The following is a 22429-nucleotide window of genomic DNA, read 5'->3' as shown; positions in this document are numbered from 1 at the left end:
GAGTAAGTCTACAGAAGACATGTGGGAGGTGTTTAAAGGCCAGCGGATCAAAGTGCAGGATCAGCATGTTCCATAAAGGAGGAGGGATAAGGACAGCAAGGTAAGGGAATCATGGATTACCAAGGAGGTTATGAACTTGGTCAGGAAAAAAAGCGCATGTCAAGTTTAAGAAGGTGGCATTAGACTGTTTATGAGGAACATAAAGCGAGCAGGAAAGAACTCGACGCGCAATTCAAAGAGCCAAAAAGGGGCCATGAAATGTAATTGTCGAGACAAATTAAAGAAAATCCCCATGCTTTTTATACATAAGCTAAAAATAAAGGGTGACCAGGGTGAAGGTAGGATCACTCAAAGATAAAAGAGGGAATCTTGGTTTGGGAGATGTAGGTGAGGTACTAAATGAATACTTTGCGTATTGATTCACAGAGCAAGACTTGGAGGACAGCAAAATCAGTGTGGAGAATACAAATGCGCTTGGGCAATTTGAGATCGAGAAGGAGGTGGTGGTGAGGCTCATTTAGATGGATAAGTCCCTAGAGGAGGATGGGATCTATCCCAGGTTATTGAAGGAGGCAAGAGAGATGGCGGGAGTCTTGTCTGGGATATTTGTTTCCTCCCTAACCACAGGCGAGTTCCAGAAGACTGGAGAATGGCCAATATTGCTCCTGTGTTTCTGAAAGGAAGTAGAGAATCCAGATAACTATAACCCAATGAGCCTCACGTCAGTGGCAGGGAAACTATTGGCGAGAATTCTTAAAGGCAGGCTTTACTCCAATTTGAAAGAAAATGGAATAATAAGGGATAGCCAGCACAGCTTTGTATTGACTGACGTCGATTAAAAACCCACTGACAACCACGACTATCTTAATAATAATAATAATAATCTTATTTATATAGCACATTTTTAGTCAACTTGCATTGACCCCAAAGTGCTTCACATAACTACATTACATTTACACACAGGCAAAGGTGGGTGAAGTGTCTTGCCCCAAGGACACAACGACAGTATGCACTCCAAGCGGGATTCGAACCAGCTACCTTCCAGTCGCCAGCCGAACACTTAGCCCATTGTGCCGTCTGTCGTCCCATCTGTCGTCCCATCTTGTCTATACTTTTTCCCACACTGCTTCCTGCAAAGACTCTATCCCCTACTCCCAATTCATGTGCACAAGATGAGGCATTCGATACCAGGCATTCCTTAGGGAACAGGGGTTCCTGTCTCCCATCACAGGTGAGGCCCTCACTCGTATCTCCTTGGTACCCCGCAGCTCAGCCCTTGCCCACCCTCATCACAACAGAGACATGGTCCCCCTTGTCCTCACCTTTCATCCCATCAGCCGTCGCATACATAATCCTCCGATGTTTTCATCATCTCCAACGGGATCCCAACACTAGTCACATTTTCCCATCTCCACCCCTTTCCGCCTTCCACAGAGACTGTTCCCTCCGCAACTCCCTGGTTAACTCATCCCTTCCCACCCAAACCACCCCCTCCCCAGGTACCTTGCCCTGCAACCACAGGAGATGCAACACCTGTCCCTATACCTGCTCCCTCGACTCTCTCCAGGGACCATGACAGTCCTTTCAGGTTAGGCAGAGGTTCACTTGCACCTCCTCCAACATCATCTACTGTATCCGTTGTTGAAGGCTCTTATACATCGGCAAGACCAAACGTAGACAGGGCAATCGTTTCGCTGAACACCTTCACTCAGTCCAACTTGACCTACCCTATTGCTGAACACTTTAATTCTCCTTCCCATTCCCACACTGACCTTCTGAAGAAGGGTTTCGGCCCGAAACGTTGCCTATTTCCTTCGCTCCATAGATGCTGCTGCACCCGCTGAGTTTCTCCAGCTTTTCTGTGTAACCTTCGATTCTCCAGCATCTGCAGTTCCCTCTTAAACCCACACTGACCTTTCTGTCCTAGGTCTCCTCCATTGTCAGAGCGAGGCTAAATGCAAATTGGAGAAACAGCATCTCATATTTCGCTTGGGCAGCTAACAGTCCAGTGGTATGAATGTCGATTTCTCTAATTTCAAGTAACCCTAGCATTCCCTCTCTCTCCATCTCTCCCCCACCCAAGACACACCAGCTTCTCCTTTTCACCCAACAAACACCTAACAGCCTGTTTCCTTTATCATCGTTTTGCATATCTTTCATTCATTGTTCTTTATCTCTCTACATCATCGTCTATGTCTCTCATTTCCCTTTCCCCTAACTAGTTTGAAGATTGGTCTCGACCCGAAACGTCACGCATTCCTTCGCCCCCGAGATGCTGCATGTCACGCTGAGTTACTCCAGCTTTTTGTGTCTAACTACAGCTTTGTACGTGGCAAGTTGTGTCTCACTGACTTGACTGAATTTTGAGGAGATGACAAAGGAAATTGATGAAGGTAGAGCAGTGGATGTTGTAAACATGAATTTTAATAAGATTTTTGATAACGTCCCTCATGATTGGCTGATCCAATGGATTAAGATTAAGAATCCAGTAGGGATTCGTGATGACTTGGTGGTGTGGATTCAGCGCTGGCTTATTCATAGAATTGAGGGTTGTGGTGGTAGATATTCTGGCTTGAGGTCTGTGACCAGTGGAGTTCCACATGGGTTGCTCACCAACCCATATAGAATTGAATAAGCATCCAGCGAAAATTCCTCAGGCAATATATAGGAGTACCTACTACGGAGAGAACAAAGCTTTACTTACTCTTGGGAAATAGGAAAGGGCAATGGTCAGGTGGGGCAGAGGGGTGCTTTGGGATCAGTGACCATAGGTTCTATTAGTTTTTAAATGGTTATGGAAAAGGACAGAAGTTTTAAGGTGAATTCTGACAGTATCAGACAGGAGTTTGCAGGCGTTAATTGGAGTAGGTTGTTTGCAGGCGAAAGGAGCATCTGGGAGGCTTTTAAAAATGAGATAGTGAGGGTTCAAGGTCTGCATGTTCCTATTAGTGGGAAGGTCAAGGCTGGCAGGAATAGAGAACCGTGGATGAAAAGTGCGAGAGGCTCTTGTCAGAAAAAAAGTACGAGACAAAGCTCATGTGTAGGCAGCTGAGATCAAGTGAATCATTGGACATGCACAGAACATGTAGGAGTATAATTAAGAAGTAAATCAGGAGAACAAAATGAAGGAGAATCAAAAGAGATAATATAAGTATATTGAGGGAGGAAAAAAGGGATTGAACTCCAAGGCCAAAGTAACGACGGATAACTCCTCAAATGCCAAAATGGACAGCTATGTATGGAACCACAGGAGAAGGGACAGATCTTTAAAAAACTCATATGATTTAACTGCAGAGAAAGACAAAAAGACAAACACTGGCCAATTCTCTGAAATTAATGGACAAGTTGGATAGACTTGGATTGTTTTCTCTGGAACACTAGAGATTGCAGGGAGCACATAAATTATGCGAGGCATGGATAGGGTGGACAGTCAAAATGTATTCCCCCACAATGGAAAAAAATCAAATATGAGAGGTGAGAGGGGCAAAGTTCAAATGGGATGTGCAGGGCAACTATTTATTTTACAAAGATGGTGGCAAGTGCTTGGAACACGCTGCTGGGGTTGGTGGTTGAGGAAGATATGGTAGTTGCATTTAAGAGACTTTTGGATGGGCATATGGCTATGCAGGGATTGGAGGGATATGGATTATATTCAGATGTAAGATGATCTTGGTATTATGTTTGGCTTTGTGGGCTAACAGGCATGTTCTTGTGCTGCACTGCTCCGTACTATGTTCTATGAGAGGTAATCAGCATGAATTTTGAATGAGCAATCATGATCAAGCTTTTTGAAGAAGTAAACAGGGAGGTCTATTTGGGCGGGGAAATAGATGTAATCTTTATTGGCTTCAGCAAACCCTTTTTATAAGCTTCCACATCACAGGCTGCTCCAGAAGGTTGGATCACATGGGATATTGGGCGAGCTGGCTAATTATGGTGGGAAGCAAAGGGTGATGGTGGAAGGTTTGTTTTCAGACTGGAGGCCTGTGATTAGTCGTGTGCCTCAGCAGTCGGCGCTGAAAACATTGCTATTTGTCATTATTATCAACTATTTGGATGAGAATGTACAAGGAATGATAAGTAACTTTGCAGATGACACAAATATTTGGTATTGACAGTGAAGATGGTTATCAAAAATTACAGCGGGATCTTAATCAACGGGGCATGTAGGCTGAGAGGCAAATGGAGTTTAATGAGGATAAGCTGGAAAGGGTGCAGAGAAGATTTACAAGGATATTGCCAAGACTCGAAGGTCTGAGCTATAGGGAAAGATTGAGCCGGCTCGGAGTGAATTCCCTGGAGCGCAGGAGGATGAGTTATACAAAGAGTTGCACAAAATCATGAGAGGATCAGGTAGATGTACAGAATCTCTTGCCCAGAGTAGGGGAAATTGAGAACCAGAAGACATAGGTTTAAGGTGAGGGAGGAGATTTAATCAGAACCTGAGGGACAACATTTTCCACACAAAGAGTAGTGGGTGGAGGGAACGAGTTGCTGGACATGGTAGTTGAGGCAGGTCCTATTGCAACATTTAAGAAGCATTTAGACAGGTACATGGATAGAAACATAGAACATAGAAACATAGAAAATAGGTGCAGCAGGAGGCCATTCGGCCCTTCAAGCCAGCACCGCCATTCATTGTGATCATGGCTGATCGTCCCCTATCAATAATCCGTGCCTACCTTCTCCCTATATCCCTTGACTCCACTAGCCCCTAGAGCTCTATCTAACTCTCTCTTAAATCCATCCAGTGACTTGGCCTCCACTGGGAATTCCATACATTTTCAACTCTCTGGGTGAAAAAGTATTTTCTCACCTCAGTCTTAAATGACCTCCCCTTTATTCTAAGAAGGGATATGGGTCAAATGCTTAAAGGGATATGGGCCAAATGTAGTGTAGATGGGACACGTTGGCCAGTGTGGGCAAATTGGGCGGAAGGGCCTGCTTCTACGCTGTAAGAATCTATGACTTCAGTAAGGTGCTGCATAAGAAATGACGTAAGATAAGAAGGGCCTGTAAGAATCTATGACTTCAGTAAGGTGCTGCATTTTGGGAAGTCAAATCAGGCCAGGACCTTCTCAGTGAACAGTTGGGAGTGCTGTAGAGCAGAGGGATCTAGGAATATGAATATGGAGGCAAGGGAATGCAGATGCAGTAATCTAGAGCAATAGACAAACTACTAGAGGAATTGAGCAGATCAAACAGAATTTGTGGAGGGAAATAGACATATGACATTTCAGGCTAGGATCCGTCTTCAAACTGATCTATGTAAAAGTACATGGGTCACCCTGCTATAGGTATGATGCCATTAAGCAGGCAAGAGTGCAGAGAAGATTTAGGAGGATGTTGCCAGGACTCAAAAGACAGAATTACAGAGTTTGGGAAGGGTAGCACTTTATTCCTTGAAGCAGAGGAGACGGAGGGTGACATTACAGAAATATACAGATTCATGAGTGGCATGGATAGGGTCAATGCACAGCCTTTTTCCCCAGGGTAAATTGGAAGCAGTTGTTATTGGGAAAGTCCACATCTGACATGTGCAAATCATTAAAGGCCAGCTGATCAGAGCTTAGACTGGCCTGTTCCAGTAGGGAGGAGGGATAAGGGGCCAAGGTAAGAGAACCTTGGCTTGGGAAATTAATCAAAAAAAGGTAGCCAATGCGATGTTTAGAAAAACAAAATCAGCCAAGGCCCTTGCAGAATATAAAACAAGCAGGAACTAACTTGAGCGTGCAAATAGAAGCGCCCAAGGGGGGCACGAAATATCATTAGGGCATCAGATTAAAGAAAATTCCCAAGGCTTTTTATAAGAACATTAAAAACTAGTGGGTAACCAGGGAGAAGGCAAGACCACTCAAAAATAAAGGAAGGAATTTATGCTTGGAGTCAGAGGAAGTAGCCGACGTAGTAAACCAGTACTTTACATCTGTATTCACAAAGGAGAAGGACATGGAGGACAGCGGGATCAGTGCGGATAAAAAAAAACAATACACTTGAACAATTTGAGATCAAGAAAGTGGTGGTATTAGGGCCCTCGGGGTGGATAAGATTACCTAATGGGATCTATCCCAAGTAATTGTGAGATGCAAGAGAGGTTTTTGCATGGGCCTTACCAATGATTTTTGTATGTTCACTAGTTGGAGGATCTTAGGGTCTAACTCCATAACTTCCTGAAAGTGGTAAAGAAGGCTTAAGGGCCTGTCCCACTTGGGCGTCATTTACGCGACATAATTTACGCGTCATGACGCACGCGTCGTGACACGCACGTGATGCATGCATGGTGCGCATTACGCGAGCATGGTGCGTGGTGACGTAGGCAGTGACGTGTGGTCGCGCGCGGCGCCCCATGATTTTGGGATGTACAAAATCTTTGCATGCCATCTGCGTGACGCATAAATGATGCCCAAGTGGGACAGGCCCTTTATGGTATGCTTGCTTACATAGGTTGGGGTATTGAGTATAAGAGTCCGAAAATCATGATGCAGCTTTATATACCTTTGGTTAGGCCACATTTTGAGTATTATGTGCTGGTTTGATCACTCCATTAAAGGACGGATGTGGTAGATTTTGAGAGGGTACTGACGAGGTTTAACTGAATGATGCCTGCATTATGGGGCATTAACTGCAGGGAGAGATTAGACAGACTTGGATTATTTTCTCTGCAACACTGTTGGTTGTGAGGTGACTTGATGAGAGGCATAGATAGGACAGACAGTCTAGGCTTTTTTCCCAGGATGGAAAAAGTAAATGCTACAGGACATAACATTAAGGTGATGGGGGCAAGGTTGAAAAAGGAGATAATGCGGAGCAAGTTCGTTTTTTTTTAGTTTTTTTCTTCGCCGAGATTTTTTCCATTTCGGTAGAGATTTCACTTTTCATTCCAAGTATCCACTCCTGATTAAATTTTGTCATGTTTATGTACATATTTTTAATAAAATCCTTCTCCCTCCCTCCACAAAATTAAAAAAAACAAAACAACCCTCAGCCATAACATGTTGGTGAACGTTCCATCGTGTGATGTCAAAATGCCCAATGCTCACAGATGTCCAATCGGAATGGATCCATTTACATATGCCTCTGCACCAGCCTCAGCCCCAGCCCCTCCCCCTCATCTTATAGAAACTTACAAAATTCTTAAGTGGTTGGACAGTCTAGATGCAGGAAGATTGTTCCCGATGTTGGGGAAGTCCAGAACAAGGGGTCACAGTTTAAGGATAAGGGGGAAATCTTTTAGGACCGAGATGAGAAAAACATTTTTCACACAGAGAGTGGTGAATCTCTGGAATTCACTTCCACAGAAGGTAGTTGAGGCTAGTTCATTGGCTATATTTAAGAGGGAGTTAGATGTGGCCCTTGTGGCTAAAGGGATCAGGGGGTATGGAGAAAAGGCAGGTACAGGATACTGAGTTGGATGATCAGCCATGATCATATTGAATGGCGGTGCAGGCTCAAAGGGCCGAATGGCCTACTCCTGCACTTAATTTCTATGTTTTCCTCTCCTCACCCTCTCTCCCTCCTCCTCCTCCCACCCCCATCCCTCAACCCCTTCCCTCTCTACCCCACCCCCCCCCCCCCTCTTTCCCCCCCCCCCCCATCCCCCTACCCCTCTGTCCCTCTTTCACCATTCCCCCTACCCCTACCCCCCCTCCCCACTCTTCCACTTCTCTCCCCCTTACCCTACCCCTCCCTCTCCCCCTCCCTTCCCCCTCCCCCCTGCCCTCTCTCCCCCCCACCCCTTCCCCCCTACCCCTCTGACCCTCTTCCACCACTCCCCATACCCCTCTCCCCCTCCCTCCATACTCTTCCCCCCTCCCCTCCCTACCCCCTCTCCCCCCCCCCCCCCCTCACCCCATCTCCCTACTCCCCCCCTCCCCCACCCTCCCCTCCCCCCCCCTCCCATCTCTCTCTCCTCCTCCCGTACCCACCCCTCTTCTCCTCCCCCCTCTCCAGCTCCCCTCTCCCTCTCCTCCCCCTCCTCCCCCACCCCTCCCTCTCCCACCCCCTTCCCTCTCTACCCCCACCCCTTCCCTCTCTCCCCCCGCCCCCTTCCCCTCTGTCCCTCTTCCACCACTCCTGCACCTAATGTTTCCCTCTCTCACCCCCTACCCCGCTCTCCATTCCCTCCCAAATCTCTCCCGTTTCCTCCTCCTCTCCCCTCCCCCGCAAACGCCGTTGTAGAAACAGACCCAACGGGTCTGCTCTTTGTCTAATAGATATATTTGGAAAGACGGACTGATTAGAGATAGTCAGCATTGGAGATCATGTGGGCTGCATCCACAATTCTCTTGGATGGTGTTGTTCCTAGACCAAGTTGTGATGCATCTTGATCAAATGCTTTCTGTGGCACATCTGTAGAAGTTGGTGGAAGTTGATGGGGGTCATGTTGAACTTCCTAAGCTTTCTAAGGAAATAAAAGCATTGGTGTGCTTTCTTGGCCATTGCTTCAATATGGGTGGTCTAGGAAAAGTTGTTGGTGATATTTACTCCTAGAAATTTGAAGTTTTCAACCATCTCTCCTTCGGCAACATCAAAACAAACTGGGGTATGTGTACCGCTTCGCTTCCTGAAGTCGATCACTATCTCCTTTATCTTGCTGAGAGAAAGGTTGTCATCTCCGCACCAGAACATGAGGTTCTCAATCTCCTTTCTGTACTCTTGTCTCATCACTTTTTGATATCCGGCCCACAATAGTGGTATCGTCTGCAACTTTGTAAGTTGAATTAGATTTGTACATGGCTGCACGGTACAAGGAGTAAAGAAGGGGGCTGAGAATGCATCCTTGTGGAGCACCAGTGTTGTGGATTATCGTAGAATTGGTCCTCTATCCTTACTGATTGGGGTCCGCTGGTCAGGAAGATGAGGATCAAGTTGCAGAGATGGGTGCTGACTCCAAGTCCTGCAAGTTTGGTGATGAGCTTGGATGATATAATGGTGTTAAAGACACTGTAGTTTATGAATAAGTGTCTGACGAAGGTGTCTCTCTTACCCAGCTGTACCAGGGATGAGTGTAGAGTCAGGGCGATAGCATTGTGGTGGTAGGCAAACTACTGTGGGTCAAGGCTGCTTGGTGATTGGAATTAATGCATTCCATAACTAGGCTCTCAAAACTGGATGGTAGTCCTTTAGGCTTTGCTTTTCTTCAGCACCAGGATGATGGTAGTCTTCTTGAAGCAGATGGGTACCTCCGAAAGGAGGGATTAACGATGTCCGTGAATACTCCCGCTGCCTGGTCCGCGCAGCTACTAAGGACACGGCCAGGAACTCCGTCTGGGCCAGTAGCTTTCAGTGGGTTTACCGTCAGGAGGGCCAATCTAACCTCTGCGACAGTGACCCTGGGAAGAGACACATCGGAGTCTGAAGGGCCAGGTCTCACCGCCATGTAGGCCTTCTGCTCAAAGCACTTTAGAGGAAGCATTCAGTTCATCAGGTAGGGTCACACTATCATCAATGATGTTGCCTGACCTTGCTTTGCAGTCAGTTATCTGATTCAGACCTTGCCACATTCTCCATGTGTCTGAGTGATTATGCTGGCACTCAGGTTTGTCCTGGTATTGCCTCTTGACATCCTTGATGGCTTTGTGAAGATCATTGTGGGCCTTCTTGTACTGCTCCGGATCACTTGACTTTTTGCAACGGACTTAGCCTTCACTTGTGAATGTACCTTGCTGTTCATCCGTGGTTGATGTCTGGGAAACACTTGGATCGGCTTCGTCGGCACAGTCTTCCACGCACTTGCTGATGAAGTCAGTCACGGCAGTGGCGTACTCATTCAGGTTAGCTGTAGAATCCCCGAATACGGACAAGTCCACTGACTCAAAACAGTTGCATAAGATGTCCATTTAACAACTGTCTGTACCGGATCCTCCTGTTCCAATTGTTGTTTGTAGGCAGGGAGCAGAAGCACAGCTAGGTGATCAGATTTCCCGAAATGTGGCTGAGGAACAGAGCGGTTATTGATGTGTAGCAGTGGTCGGGGGTGTTCTGGCCCCTGGTGGGCAAGCGACATGTTGGTAGTACGCCCAGAGGTTGGCTTAATTGAAATCTCCAGTTACAATGATCAGGGCTTGGGTGTTTTGTCTCGTGGCTATTGTAGTGGAGTAAATTCATTCAGAGCAAGTTTGACGTCTGCGTGGGGGGGGGGGGGGGGGGGGGGGGGGGGGGGGGGGGGGGGGGGGGTGGAGATGTAGACTGCTGTCAGGATGGCTGAGGTGAATTCCCTCGGCAGGTAGTAGGGACGGCACTTCATAGTCAGATATTGAAGAAGTAAACAAAATGTCGATGAGTGCAAAGCCATAGATGTAGAAACAAGGAACTGCAGATGCTGGTTTATACCAAAAGATAGACACAAAGTGCTGAATTAACAGCGGGTCAGGTAGCATCTCTGAAAAATAATAGGTGACGTTTCAGGTTGGGACCCTTCTTCAAACTGAAAGTACGGGGTGAAGAGCTGGAGATGAGAAAAGACCAGCACCAGTCAAGGCCAGCCACAAATTACCTCAGCCAGGACGGTGCTTGGTAAGCCCTTTACTGGCTAGGAAAGGAAAACAATGTGGAGTACTGTGAACTGGTAATACGACTAGGGTGCAAGAAGGGGGGAGTATATAGAAGTTACCCAAAATTAAAGGTTTCCATGTTCATACTGCTGGGTTGTAAGCTACCCAAGCAAAATTAAGTGTTGTTCCTCCAATTTGTGTTTGGCTTCGCCCTGGCAAAGAAGGCGGCCCAGGACAGAAATGTCAGTACGAGAATAGGAAGGGAAGCTAAATGGACTTCAAGGCATTTGATAAGGGTCCACACAGTAGGCTGCTCTGGAAGATTAGATCACATGGGGCCCAGGGAGAGCTACCTGACAAGATAGAAAATTGGCTTCATGGAAGGAAGCAGAGGGTGAAGGCGGAAGGTTGTTTTTCAGACTGAAGGCCTAGGACTAGTGGTGTGCCTCAGGGATCAGTTATGGGCCCATTGGGGTTTGTGGTTTATATCAATGATTTGGGTGAGAATGTAAAAGGCATGATAAGGAACTTTGCAGATGACGCAAAAGTGGGTGGTATTGTTTCCCACCTTGAACCAAAGACCAACCATCGCATATATCGCCACACTTCAAGAGTTCACACAAGCAAGTTATGAATCTGTGGATGATTATCTCACAAAGCCGAAGAACGTTGCGTTCAGGAAATTTCATTCAGGAAATTTCAGGAAATACCATAAAATTTCAGAAAATTTCGGATTCTATTTAAGGAAGTTTTTTTTTGAGGTGTGGAACCACTGGTCTCAACCACTGAGCTATAAGCAAGGAACCACATTTCTATATTTCTGAAACAATTCAAAAAATATTTGACAGTACATTTCAAATTCAAAATGGTGATTATGAAGCACCCTTATAAATAATAACCAATTATATGTCCTATTAATGTATCTATCTAGTCTCTTAACTGCCAGAAAATACATCATACAGATCCCCAGAATATTTGCATTTTATTAGATTACATAAAATACTTCACAGAACACTCATATTCAATTTGAAACAAAATATTAACAAGACAAGTTATATTGTTCCTTCATGTCACAGCACAATTACTCAAAGTGACATTTTATTTTCTATTTAGCTACTAAAGTAATTTATAAATCAAGTACTACACAGGATGAGGAGGTTGGGATATTTTTAGCACATTTAAATATTTGGGTATGTTACCAAATAAACATACCCAAATATTTAAACATATTTTAATCTGCACAGTGTTGTTATCACATTAAATGTGTTTGTAAAATAGCCAATAAGTGTCATGCATTTACAGAATTAATCCAGATTTTGCACGTACTTAATGTTTGTTTCTAACATTTATCGGAACAACAGCAACACCCATTATCTGAAATAATATTAGAACCTTTTGTCCAAAATGTCATCCAAGGTTAGCACACACACAGTACAACAAAGAAGCATCAGCATAGCATTTTTGTATACAGAAATCTAAACACAAATGTCCAGAGATCTTTTTAAATGCCCTCAAAATAGATACATCCAAAGCAGTAGTGAATACATTAACCTTTCAGAGGTTCAACTCCAGTGTGTGGTCATATTGCCAAATGATCTCATTTTTGTATGGTCATTTGCATAGTGCATAATGAAACTTACTTTAGCTTAATGTAGAAGCAAGGAGCTGCACATGCTGATTTACAAAAGACAAAAAGTGCTGGAGTAACTCAGCGGCTCAGCCAGTATCTCTAAAAAACATGGATGGGTGAAATTTTGGGTTGGGACCCTTCTTCAGGCTATAAGAAGGGTCTCAACCTGAAACGCCACCAATCCGTGTTCTCCAGAGATGCTGCCGGACCCGTTAAGTTACTCCAGCACTTTGTGACTTCATACTTCAGCTTAACATTGACACCATGTAATCATTCCAAAAGTACCGGGTTATTATACAGTGCCACAATTTCCAAGATCAAAGCTAGAAAAGGATTAGGAGGAGCTTCAGTTACTCATAATATATTGAAACAAGACAGATGTACGCAAAATAGATTAGAAGTTCAAGTTCAAACAAAAAGCAGCCAAACTACTTTGCATGATAACAGTTACTGACCAAAGTACAAATCATAGAAATCTTTAACCTATTGTAAACATGACATCAAAAATTATCAGAGAACCAAAGCCGACTATATTTGATTGATCTCAAAAAAAACTTGTACTGCTTTTGGTAACAGTAATGGGAAGAAGGGGAAAAATGGTGATTTCCACTGTGTACTTTGCCCAATTCGTGAGTCTAACCTCAAGATAGTCAAAACAAATCAGTGCAAAATAAATGTGTAGTAATAACGGCCCTCTTCCACTTCACAATTACCTCCCAACTTCCACCTATCATCCAACCTTATTGAAATCTTTGAGATATTTTACAAGGGGACATTTGATACTATTGCATCATAATGCAGGGAGAGCATCTGAAAAAGCATGACAAAAATATCAATTGACATTTTGTTTCCCCATTCCAGACAAATGGTTACTGGTGTCTAAGGGCATAGTGTATTTCATCCATAGTCCAAAAGACCAATAAAGATCAATAAAGCCAATCCTCTTGAATCACTGCGGCCCATGTTTCACAACGACTTCAGTTTCACTGTTGAGTGGTGACACAAGGAACTGCAATGTTGGAATCTTGAGCAAAGAAATTTCTGGAGGAACTCTACATTCAGGCATGCTCCGTGGAGGGAATGAACAGGCTATGTTTCAGGTCTGCTCTCTTCTTCAGACCAAATGGCACCGCACTATAGGAAGGCTCTCGACCCGAAACGTCACCCATTCCTTCTCTGCAGAGATGCTGTCTGTCCTGCTGAGTTACTCCAGCTTTTTGTGTCAAGCTTCAGTTTAAACCAGCATCTGCAGTTCCTTCCTACACACTCTCTATTCCCTCCACAGATGCTGTCGGTCGTACGGAGTTCTTTCAGCACTTTGTGAGATTTATAAACCAGCTTTTGGTGAGAGCCCAGGTTAGTTTCACTGTCAAGTAAGCAGCTGAGAGGAAGAGCAGCACGAGAGATTTAAAAAGTAGCTGTTAGTGTCTGGGAATGACTGCTCCCAGTGGTGTATAAAATGCAGGCACTAACAGAGCAGCATATTGGGAGAAGCTATATACTGAGGCAAAGTACTTTGTTGAGGGCAATGACTAATGAGCCTTCAGCTCGGAGGCTGAGTGGAGCAAGATGGTAGGAAAAGGACTTTTTTCGTTATTCAACTTTGGTCTTAGTGCAGTGGCAGCTATTGTATTGTATTATAATTAATTTATTAGCCAAGTATGTAAACATACAAAATTTGATTTGCCAACAGTCATACAAAAAAGCAACAAGGTACATAACCACATAAAAATTAAATATAGACTTAAGCGGCCACCATAACAATATGCAAGAATCCCCAGGGCACACAGCATAAGCGGAGAACCACAGCCATCAGTTCAATGTCCGCGCCCCACACACGCTCCTTCACTGTGATGTGACCAGAGTTGTACCGACCGCTGTCACTCTCTCTGCATTCCCTATCTGCCCGAACAGTCAGAAAGCCGCCCACTCTTGCACTAAACTCCAGGATGTCCTCACGGAGTCATGTCCCCGCAAAACACCAAGATCACTGCACTCACAGCACTCCCTCAGAGTCCTCCGAGTCCTCACCAGCGCAGGGAGCACGTCCATTTTGTTTTTTCAGCGACCTCACATTCCCCACTGTGATGGAAGGCAAATAACTTATACCTTCTTTCCTCATTTTCAATCAATCCTCAATCGAAACGTCCGCAGTCGCGGAGATCGAAGCTCCCGCAGTCGTCGATGTAAGCTCCCGCGATCAGGGCGGTCGAAGCGCCTGCGGTTGGAGCTCCCGCAGTCGATCCCTAACAAAGGGACCGCCAGCTCCACGATGTTAAAGCCGCAGTGCAGACGGAGATATGATGAAAACGTCGCATCTCCATAAAGGAAATAGATTAAAAACAGGTTTCCCCCAACACCCCACCCTCACATAATACAAAAATTAAAGGTACACTAAAATCATACAAGTAAACACAGTAAACACAAACCAAATACAGCAAAAGAAGAAAAAGACAAGGCAGGCTGTTGGCACGGCTGCCATGTACGATGCTACCATGTGACTACACGGTAGTTACATTATTACACTGATATCAATCAATCAATCAATCAAGCACTTTATTCATCCCCTAGGGGCAATTTAAAAGGGCGCATTACAGTAGCTTTTTAAAATAAAAAAAAGAAAGAGACACAATCAACGAAGAGACAAACATTCAAAGCTACTCTCTGCACCTACCGGTCGACCGCACGAGCAGTGACCCGGCAAGGATTGGGTTGTCAGCAGCAATACAATAATAAAGAACACACAAAATGTAACACAAACATCCACCACAGCATTCATCACTGTGGTGGAAGGCACAAAAATTTGGCCAATCCTCCTCCATTCCCCCCCGCCCCCCCCGTGGACAGGACCAGAGTGCAGAGTCAGTCCAGGATCGGCTCTTCCTCACCGGAGACCGCGGCTTTAGATTGTTGTAGGCCACAGGCCAGCGGTCAAGATTTAAAGTCCCCGCCGCAGCCAGAAGCACCGTAGACTGCAGGGCCAGCGGTCAAAGCACCCCTCCAGGGGTGATGGTAAGGTCCATGCTGGCCCCGCGGTAGAAGTTGGCCGCGGGCCGGCAGTGATGGCTTCTTCCTCCCCCGGGTCCCCCACGAGGGATCCCGGGCTGTAGACGTCGCACCAGCTGGAGCTCTGCAGACCGCGGCTTCAGGCTGCGACTTCAGGCTGCCGGCTGCCCCAGGCCAGCGAAACGGGGCGCTCCCCTCCAGCGAGGGTTCACCCGCTCCACGCCGAGAGTCCACGCTGCGCCCGCCGCTGAAGCCCCGGGCACGTCTCCGGGAAAGGCCGCGCCGATCCTCGTTGTTAGGCCACGGGGGAGGCGACCTGGAAAAAGTCGCCTCTCCATGGAGGAGGCGACCGAACCGGTTTCCCCCTCGTCCCCCACACCACCCCCCACACAAAAAACATTAAATACACACTTTAAAAACATACTAAAAAATAAAAAAAAGTTGAAAAAACTGACGCACTGCTGACATGGCTGCTGCCAGAACAGCGCCCCCCGACCAGGATATGCTCCTGCTGCAAAATGTGGAAAGTCAGAGAGATTTCCAGTGTGCCCAAACATGACAACTGTGGGGAAGTGCATCCAGCTGCAGCTCCTGGCTGATCACGTGAGTGAACGCGAGCTGCAGCTGGAGAATGAGAGCAGAGATTTAGTGAAGTCATCACATCGAAGGTACGGGCAGAAACTAACTACCAGGAAGGAACATACAACAGTACAGTGTAAGACCAGGCCCTATGGCCCAAAATGTCCATGCCAAACAAATTGCAAAGTTAAACAAATCTCATCTGCCTCATCCATATCCCCCCATTTCCTGCACCTATCTGAAAGCCTCTTGAATTCCACTTTAGTGTCTTCTGGGTCCTCTCCTAACTGTAGTGATTCTTGAAAGATCACTACTCATGCCGACACAATCTCTAAAGCTACCTCTTTCAGATCCTAGGATGGAGTCCAAGTGGTCCAGGTGACATACACCTACAGTCTTTTTAGCTTCCCAAACTCCTTCTCCACAGTAATAGCAATTCCACTAACTTCTGCTTCCTGATTCTCTTGAATTTCTGACATGTTGCTGGTGTCCACCACTGTGAAGACCGAGGCAAAAACGTATTTGATTCGTTTGCCATTTCTTTATTACCCATTACTATTTCTCCAGCGTCATTTCCCAGCGGCCCAATGTCCACTCTTGCCTCTCTTTTATTCTTCATATATCTGAAGCTTTTGGTATCCTCTTGTATTATTAGCTAACTTACTTTCATATTTTATCTTTTCTTCCTTTACTTTTAGTTACCTCAAGTTGGATTTTAAAAGCTTTCCAATCCTCTATCTTCTTGCTAATCTTTGCAATATTATATGTCTTCTCTGTTACTATCATACTGTTAGCCATGATCACCTTATTCCTCCCTTTAGAATCTTTCTTCATTTGATTTAATGTTTCCTTCAAACTGCAGGTTGAATTTTAACATATTACTAGACCAAGTGCAGACCCGTTGGGTCTGTTCCCCCAACGTGCGGTTGGGGGGGGGGGGGGGGGGGGGGGGGGCGGGCGGCATGCAGCGTCACACACACTAACTATCTCCCCCCCCCCCCCCCGCACTCATGCTAATTACCCCCCCCCCCCCCCTTGATATTATATTAATATTATTAATTTGTCCTTTTACCCCATAACCACTGACGCATAGCCCCCAACTTGCAGTCACATCTAGAGAGGGGGGGGGGGGGGAGGGTGAGGGGGAGGGGGCAGGGAGAGAGGGGGGGAGAGGGGGTGGCGAGGAGGAGAAGAGGGAGGGTGGGTTTTGGAGGGGAGGAGAGAGAGAGGGTGAAAATTTTTAAAATCATAATATCTCTGTCATTTTTCATCGACTGGAAAAATCCTCGGCACACATGTGGCGGAGGGGGGCTCTGAGCGAGGTGGCCAAAAATGACGGCCGTAGGTGGCGGCGTTCTCTCGGAAATCGCAGCACAGATCGCCAAAACCGGTCAAGAACAAACTTTTAGTAATATATAGATGGTCACTATTTCCTAGAGGTTCCTTTACCTTAAGCTCTTCATGGAGCAGATCTTCCCCATACAGCCCTTTAACAGAGCTGCTGCCACGGGACCATATCAGGGCTGTCTGGAAAGAGCTCCTGATGGAGAGGATGCTTCAGCACGATATGCTCCAGCAAGAGGAGCTTTATATCCAGGGGTCTCCTTGGGGGCCCGTGGCAGCAACACCTGTTGAAGGGCTGTCTGGAAACACCTGATGGAGAGGATGCTCCATCACGATATGTTCCAGCAAGAGGAGCTTTATATCCGGGGGTCTCCTCGGGAGCCTCTGGCAGCAGCACCTATAGAAGGGCTGCATGATGTCTCCCTCTTGGAGGAGATGAGCACATGGAGTCACACGGAGTCAGTTTTGATCTGACTCCGAGATCGGAGGTATAACTGGTGGCAATACCACGAGGCAGGAGCCTGCAGCAGCACCTGTTCAGGGCTGTCGACGAATCTCCCTCGTTGTGAAGGGGAGTGCAAGTGGTCAGTGTAACGGACTTCAAATTCTAAAGTATGTCTGTGGAACGTACTGGAACACATGCGTATGGATTCAAGGGAGTCCTCGCAAATGAAGGTGGCAGAATAGCCGGAAGGGGCCAGAGTTCCCCTCATGCTATAAGTGCCGGGAATGAACAACGCTATCAAGGGTGACACTAAAGATCAGCTGCCGAATCTTCTCTTCAGGTAAGACCTAGTCAACAGGTAAAACCTGGATAAGGAAGCAAAATCTGTCGGACCAATCGAGGTACCAACGACGAGCAAAGCTTCATCATTGCGGCAACAACACACCCCGTGCCTCCGTTGGCAGTAAGCAGTTCACTGAAGCTGGTGCAGCATGAAAGCTGGGCAGAGGTCTTCAATCCGAGACCCAAGTCCGGCTCAGTAAAAATATGGGATCATCTACAAGTTGGTAATATTTAGACTTGTTTTTGTACAAATGATAATGATAAAATGTGTTGTATGAAAGTAGCATTACCCTTGATAAGGATGGAAGGGGTCCTAGTGGCCTTACAACACACAAATGGTTGTGGCATCTAACCATGTAAAGCTGCACAATACTAAGGTTCCAAGCACAGAATTATCTTTACAGGCAAGTTCAGAATTAGGTCCAGAGTTGTCTTTAGAGGCAGGCTCAGTATTGTGGCCGGGATTGGCTCAGAAATCGGGCCAGAGTTGTTGCTCGAGCAGGTACGGAATTTGCAGGCGTGGCCTGTTCATTGTGAAAAGATGCAGAATGTCGTTTAACTTGCATGTGCAGTATAAATTTTTCAGAATAGGAAACTTCACATCTGATTTCCTTAGGATGCTTCCTTATGACTCCCCATGCTCCCATTTACAGAGATCACGGGAGTCATTCTAAATGTATCTGGATAAAGGGAATGATAAAACATTGCAAAATGGTTTAACATTCATTTCACAGGTTATTTACCAGAATACTAAAACCCATTTGGACTGCTCAGAGCTCAAAAACATTTGTTATGTCTTGTCTGGAGGATATTCTAACGCTGTATGTTACTAAAATCAACTGTTTCAGCCTCAAACTATGTTTAAGAAAATTAAGGTGATACCAACTATAGTTTTTCAACATTGGGATTTACCTTTAACTATTAATTAGCCTGTGACTCCGCCCTGGGGTAAGAGATTGGAATTAATAGGAGTCTCAAACAATCTTGTTGTGATAAAACAGCCTTCTACTCATCAAGTATAATTGGCAATATAGTAGCTGTGATTCAACTGTGCAAGTGGGGGAACTTACATCGTGCAAAGTAGTAATCTTGTCACAATAGCATAATTACTATTACCAGCTGAAGCTACCAAGGCCATTATGGTGGACGAACAGTATTAAGCATTGCCCCAGCAATCTGGTCAGTGAAATTTCAGTTATATTATAAACTGATGGGGCTCTAAGGTGGAAAATTATGAGTGCCATCTAGTTCAGAGGCGGAGGAGATTTGCATCAGTTAACAATTATTCAGTTATTGTTATGAACTACCTATAAACACTAGGTGCATTCTGGAGGTGAAAGGGTTATTGAGTGAATATGCATTATCTGCATGCTCAACGTTAAGCTGATACACTATGTGGTGGTGTATGTTAATCACATGGGTGCAATCAAGACAGAATATCCTGTAATAATTTACCTAATCTAATTTTACGCTGGAGTATCATCACCTACAATCAATGACAACACAAAATGGGTGTTGGATTACAAAGCATTTAATGAAATTATGGCTCAATGGAACACCGAATCGATATGTTTGTTTCCAGGCTCATTTACCGGTTGCAAAAATATGTGGGATAACAGTGGCAAAAGATACATTCTCGCTACAAGGAGAAAGAAGTTATGTTTGTCTCCCTTCATTTTGCCTCATTAGTTGGGTCTTGCAATAAAGTCAGCAAGATCCCACTTTTGGTTGTCGTTCTGTCTGACTGGCCTATGCAGCCATGCTTCCCGCTTTGTCGGGAATAATAATACAACCTTTTACGGTTATTCTAAACATAAAACTTGCTGGTTCAGCCTGTGGCTCGGGAAACCAGCCTCTGCATGATAGAATCAATTTATTGACATAGATTCTGAGTAGACCGCTCGTGCGGCTCCGGTTGTCAGACCGATCCATGTGTGTGCTCACTGCAGAGTGCAGGGATAGCACCAAGAAAGGAAAGCATTACATTTCCTCTTCAGGAGATGGGAAGCGTTTGTTTAAATACTTATGTTACATCTAATACAGTACAGATAACTGACGTCTTGGAGTTCGTTTCAAATAGGTCTTTGACGATAGATTAAGTTATAGGACCATTAACTGTGCCCAACGTGCCTTCCCATCATATTTGCTGCAGCAAAAGGGACCCACTCTGTCGGGTTTCACCCCCTGATACCGAGTTATAAAGGATGTCTTTCACACAAGTTCTCCCAGGACAAGCACAAGGCAGTATGGGATATTGATGTGGTATTAACACTATTTCTTCAGGGAGCTCCAGCTACATCCTTAGCTTTGGCTCGGCTCTCATAAGGTAGTTATCCTCATGGCGCTGGTCTCAGCGCAACGGGTTCAGTCACTACATATTGTGACTGGACAGGATGGTTACATCTGCAAATAATATTATATTTTAATGTTTAGTTAAGCAGAGCAGACGCGAGGTCTCAAACTAGTTTCATGGCATACCCCATGGACCTTCACTCGTGTATGGTCACACATATACAACAATACGTCAACGTCACAAAGAGCCTTAGAGGCTCTGAACTAGCAATGTTTGTTAATTACAAAAACGTTTTAAAAAGGTATTGGTTTAGACCAACTCCAGGTGGTTAAAACAGGGTTTGGCTCATGCAGATACTGATATTTTTCGAGTCTCACTCCACCAGGGCTGCAACAACATCAGCAGCAAAGGTTATGTACGTTCCGCTGGACCACACCCTGGTGACTGCAGGATGGTCGAACAAACGAACTTTCTGAACATTTCCTATCTGAATAACTTATTGCCAGACCAGGGGTATTTGCCAGCTCTATTTTAGGTTCAGTGGTTAGTTTACTCCCGGATGAGAGGAGTTACTGTTATTTATTCATTATGAATGTTTCCCTCATCTGTCAATGAAGCAGTTGTGGTTGTGTAGACTTGTTTCTCACGGCATGAAATCAGAGCTTTGAAATCCTCTGAAATGGCTGAAAATCACTCACTCACGTGACTCCGAAGTAAAATAGTAAGATTAAACGAGAACATACCAGTTCGAAGTTTAATCTTTATTTTATGAGGAGTTACAATGAGCGATTTCGTGCCCACCGCTCCCTACCCTCTCTCATAAAGATCACTCGGTAGTTCTAGTCTTCTCTAAGTCTTACTATGTTACTTAGACTGCTGTTATCTGTGATTTCACACCGCTGCTTTGAAGATTGACACGCATGCGGACTGGCGGGGCTTCTTCACGTAATCGCTCACCGTAACTCCTCATAAAATAAAGATCAAACTGGTAAGTTCTTGTTTAATCTTACTATTTTACTGTCATACTATTATAACAAATTCTAGTTCCAAATCATATTTTGAATTCTCAAACACAATGTGATTGTAAATAATTGCAGAGCTGCCAAGTTTCAGCGAGCATTTCTGTATTTTGATGGCTGAAAATCAGTATTTTGTTGGGGGAAATCGGTATTTCTCACATAAATGCAATAGAATGTCCTTCACAGAAACTGGATTTTTGAAAATTAGAATTTTGCATGCAACCTCATGTATTCTCAAATATCAGTATGGAACGCTGAAAATCAATACCACTGAATTGTGAAATTTTGATTCAATCATATCCTATATACTTAAAACTCTGATCTTTGGGGGGGGGGGGGGGGGGGGTGTGATCCCATCTGCTAGGAAAAACGATGCTCTAACGGTGATATTTTTACATATTCCTGTAGAGTTTTATCCCGTGGATTCAGAAATCGGCTTATCTCAAATATTCATGCTTTATTTCACGAGTTATTTATGGAAATGTTCACAAATCTGAAATTTCTTTGAAAATAATCGAGCTGATGATGTCACAATGAGTCTGCTCTGCACTGCTTTCCATACGGTGCGGGTGACGTCATCCCCCCCCCGACGCTGTCCTTTTATCGCCTCCTGCTCGCCGTGGCCCCACTTGACTGGCGCTCGGGGTTCTCGGGTCCATGACCGCCCACACGCATCCTCCCTCGAGTCCACGTCCGCCCGCAGCCCTTTCTCTGTCTCTGCCCTCGAGCCCCACCCTCGCTCAGGGTCCTCAGGTCCATGACCGCCCGACCGCGGCCTCCCTCGAGTCCACATCCACCCGCATCCCTCTCCCTGTCTTTGTCCTCTCCCCGTCTCAAAAAGAGGCTGCAAATCGGAAATCCCAGCTCCAAAAGACAGCAAGCTCCCCTCTCACTGTCTCTGCCCTTTCCCTGTCCCTGGAGCCTGGCGCAACAGAGTATTGCATTTCCCCTCACCCCCCGAGCTCTTAATCGAAGCCGCTGAATATGCAGTCCTTTGGTTGACGCGCTGCCCGCTCCCCCTCTGTGCCTCTCCCTGCGCCATTGTGCCCCTCCCCGCACCCATCTGTGCTCCATCCATCTGGTGGTCATTCCGTGAAATAACAAACTCTCGTCTACAACAGATTTGGTCCGCGATAACCCCAAAATCCGTAATAAGGAGTTTGGAGTTAGAAACGTATTTTGTTAGAGAGTTTGGAGCTTATTAGAGGTTGCAGTGTTTACTAGCCTGATGGTTCTTGGGTACATGAGGGACAAATCACAATGTGTAGAGGAGAACTA

The 22429-nt window shown here is 45.5% G+C and overlaps 1 protein-coding gene and 1 non-coding gene across 3 annotated transcripts in view; one reads left to right on the top strand and one right to left on the bottom strand.

Annotated features, from left to right (window-relative positions):
* Positions 1 to 22429, bottom strand: part of iqsec1b (IQ motif and Sec7 domain ArfGEF 1b) — a 434251-nt gene that overhangs the window by 384474 nt on the left and 27348 nt on the right. The window lies entirely within an intron of this gene.
* LOC129704958 (U6atac minor spliceosomal RNA) lies at positions 18107 to 18235 on the top strand. Its single transcript, XR_008724833.1, has one exon. It is a non-coding gene; the product is annotated as a U6atac minor spliceosomal RNA (small nuclear RNA).

The sequence above is a fragment of the Leucoraja erinacea genome, chromosome 16, assembly GCF_028641065.1.
Source record: "Leucoraja erinacea ecotype New England chromosome 16, Leri_hhj_1, whole genome shotgun sequence".
NCBI lineage: Eukaryota > Metazoa > Chordata > Chondrichthyes > Rajiformes > Rajidae > Leucoraja > Leucoraja erinaceus.
This window is presented reverse-complemented; position numbering and strand designations above follow the sequence as displayed.